Source organism: Salmo trutta, chromosome 1 (genome assembly GCF_901001165.1).
Source record: "Salmo trutta chromosome 1, fSalTru1.1, whole genome shotgun sequence".
Lineage (NCBI taxonomy): Eukaryota > Metazoa > Chordata > Actinopteri > Salmoniformes > Salmonidae > Salmo > Salmo trutta.
The window spans coordinates 65,924,078-65,928,088 of NC_042957.1; positions in this window are offsets into that span (position 1 = coordinate 65,924,078).

The following is a 4,011-nucleotide window of genomic DNA, read 5'->3' on the forward strand; positions in this document are numbered from 1 at the left end:
ACATGATTTGGAAAGGCACACGCCTGTCTATATAAGGTCCCACAGTTGACAGTGCATGTTAGAGCAAAAACTAAGCCACGAGGTTGAATTAATTGTCCGTAGAGCTCCCAGACAGGATTGTGTCGAGGCACAGATCTGGGGAAGGGTACCAAAAGATTTCTGCAGCACTGAATGTTCCCAAGAACACAGTAGCCGCCATCATTCTTAAATGGAAGAAGTTTGTAACCACCAAGACTCTTCCTAGAGCTAGCTGCCCTGCCAAACTGAACAATCCGGGTAGAAGGGCCTTGGTCAGGTGACCAAGAATCATAGCTTTCACCTGGATTCACCAAAAAGGACAACCATCTCTGCAGCACTCCACCAATCAGGCCTTTATGGTAGAGTGGCCAAACGGAAGCCACTCTTCAGTAAAAGGCACATGACAGCCCACTTAGAGTTTGCCAAAAGGCATCTGAAGGACTCTCAGACCATGAGAAACAAGATTCTCTGGTCTGATGAAACCAAGATTGAACTCTTTAGCCTGAATGCCAAGCGTCACGTTTGGATGAAACCTGGCACCATCTCTAGGGTGAAGCAAGGACAATGACCCTAAGCACACAGCCAAGACAATGCAGGACTGGCTTTGGGACACGTCTCTGAATGTCCTTGAGTGGCCCAGCCAGAGCCTGGACTTGAATCAGTTCAAACATCTCTGGAGAGACCTGAAAATAGCTGTGCAGGGACACTCTCCATCCAACCTTACAGAGCTTGAGATGATCTGCAGAGAATAATGGGAGAAACTCCTCAAATACAGGTGTACCAAGATTGTAGCTTCATACCTGAGAAGACTCAAGGCTGTAATCGGTGCCAAAGGTGCTTCAACAAAATACTGAGTAAAGGGTCTGAATACTAATGTAAATGTGATATTTCAATTCATTTTATTTTATAATTTTGTTTTGTCATTATGGGGTATTGTGTGTACATTGATGAGAAGAAAAACCCCCATCTATTTTAGAATAAGTCAAGGGGTCTGAATACTTTCCAAAAGCACTGTACACATACATATCCAGGTTTTACGCTATACTCACTGGACCCTGACCGGAGTTTATACATTATCCTCATTCATAGTTTCAATTTGTCAGGGCATGGACTCTACAATGTGTTGAAAGTGTTCCACAGGGATGCTGTCCCATGTTGACTCCAATGCTTCCCACAGTTGTTTCAAGTCGTCTGGATGTCCTTTGGGTGGTGGACCATTTTTAATACACATGGGAAACTGTTGAGAGTGAAAACCCCAGCATTGTTGCAGTTCTTGACACAAGCCGGTGCTGCTATACCTCGTTCAAAGGCACTTCAATATTTTGTCTTGCCGTTCATTCTCTGATTGGCACACATGTCTCAAGGCTTAAAAATCCTTTGTTAACCCGTCTCCTCCCCTTCATCTACACTGATTGAAGTGGATTAAACAAGTGACATCAATAAGGGATCATATCTTTCAACTGGATTCACCTGGTCAGTATATGTCATGGAAAGAGCAGGTCAGTACAGGTGCATCAAAGCTGGGACCGAGAGACTGAAGAACAGCTTCAATCTCAAGGCCATCAGACTGCTAAACAGCAATCACTAACTCAGAGAGGCTGCTGCCTACATGGAGACCCGATCCCTGGCCACTTTAACAAATAGATCACTAGTCACTTTAAACAATGCCTCTTTAAATAATGCCCCTTTAATAATGTTTACATATCCTACATTACTCATATGTACAGTGCCTTGCGAAAGTATTCGGCCCCCTTGAACTTTTCGACCTTTTGCCACATTTCAGGCTTCAAACATAAAGATATAAAACTGTATTTTTTTGTGAAGAATCAACAACAAGTGGGAGACAATCATGAAGTGGAACGAAATTTATTGGATATTTCAAACTTTTTTAACAAATAAAAAACTGAAAAATTGGGCGTGCAAAATTATTCAGCCCCTTTACTTTCAGTGCAGCAAACTCTCTCCAGAAGTTCAGTGAGGATCTCTGAATGATCCAATGTTGACCTAAATGACTAATGATGATAAATAGAATCCACCTGTGTGTAATCAAGTCTCCGTATAAATGCACCTGCTCTGTGATAGTCTCAGAGGTCCGTTTAAAGCGCAGAGAGCATCATGAAGAACAAGGAACACACCAGGCAGGTCCGATATACTGTTGTGGAGAAGTTTAAAGCCGGATTTGGATACAAAAAGATTTCCCAAGCTTTAAACATCCCAAGGAGCACTGTGCAAGCGATAATATTGAAATGGAAGGAGTATCAGACCACTGCAAATCTATGAAGACCCGGCCGTCCCTCTAAACTTTCAGCTCATACAAGGAGAAGACTGATCAGAGATGCAGCCAAGAGGCCCATGATCACTCTGGATGAACTGCAGAGATCTACAGCTGAGGTGGGAGACTCTGTCCATAGGACAACAATCAGTCGTATACTGCACAAATCTGGCCTTTATGGAAGAGTGGCAAGAAGAAAGCCATTTCTTAAAGATATCCATAAAAAGTGTCATTTAAAGTTTGCCACTAGCCACCTGGGAGACACACCAAACATGTGGAAGAAGGTGCTCTGGTCAGATGAAACCAAAATCGAACTTTTTGACAACAATGCAAAACGTTATGTTTGGCGTAAAAGCAACACAGCTCATCACCCTGAACACACCATCCCCACTGTCAAACATGGTGGTGGCAGCATCATGGTTTGGGCCTGCTTTTCTTCAGCAGGGGCAGGGAAGATGGTTAAAATTGATGGGAAGATGGATGGAGCCAAATACAGGACCATTCTGGAAGAAAACCTGATGGAGTCTGCAAAAGACCTGAGACTGGGACGGAGATTTGTCTTCCAACAAGACAATGATCCAAAACATAAAGCAAAATCTACAATGGAATGGTTCACAAATAAACATATCCAGGTGTTAGAATGGCCAAGTCTAAGTCCAGACCTGAATCCAATCGAGAATCTGTGGAAAGAACTGAAAACTGCTGTTCACAAACGCTCTCCATCCAACCTCACTGAGCTCGAGCTGTTTTGCAAGGAAGAATGGGCAAAAACTTCAGTCTCTCGATGTGCAAAACTGATAGAGACATACCCCAAGCGACTTACAGCTGTAATCACAGCAAAGGGTGGCGCTACAAAGTATTAACTTAAGGGGGCTGAATAATTTTGCACGGCCAATTTTTCAGTTTTTTATTTGTTAAAAAAGTTTGAAATATCCAATAAATTTCGTTCCACTTCATAATTGTGTCCCACTTGTTGTTGATTCTTCACAAAAAATTACAGTTTTATATATTTATGTTTGAAGCCTGAAATGTGGCAAAAGGTCGAAAAGTTCAAGGGGGCCGAATACTTTCGCAAGGCACTGTATATACTGTATTTTATACCATGTATTGCACCTTGCCTATGCCTCTCGACCATCGCTCATCCATATATTTATATGTACATACTCTCATTCACCCCTTTTAGATTTGTGTGTATTAGGTAGTTGATGGGTAACTGTTAGATTACTTGTTAGATGTCGGAACCAGAAGCACAAGCATTTCTCTACACTTGCATTAACATCTGCATGTGACAAATAAAATGAGATGTTTTTATTTTTATTTTGTTCATAATGTTTTGTGTAGTCAGTGTATGATGAGAAGCTCCACGGTGTAAAGTGTTGTCCAGAGACCAACTACTCTACAGTCCATGTTTTAATTCCCTCACAACATTCATACAATATCCTCACACCAAACATTAACTCAAGGACAATAGTCACCTTGCATTTAAGTGTACTGAAACCTACAGTACCAACCTGTCAGCTTGTAGTCAGACTCAGGGTTTAAAACCCGTTTAAAACCTGTTGAGGACAGGCGTTCCGCTAACCACACAGCCATTTTCCAAGCAAGGAGATATGTCACAAAAACCCAAAACACAGCTAAATGAAGCACTAACCTTTGACGATCTTCATCAGATGACACTCCTAGGACATCATGTTACACAATACATGTATGTTTTGTTCAAT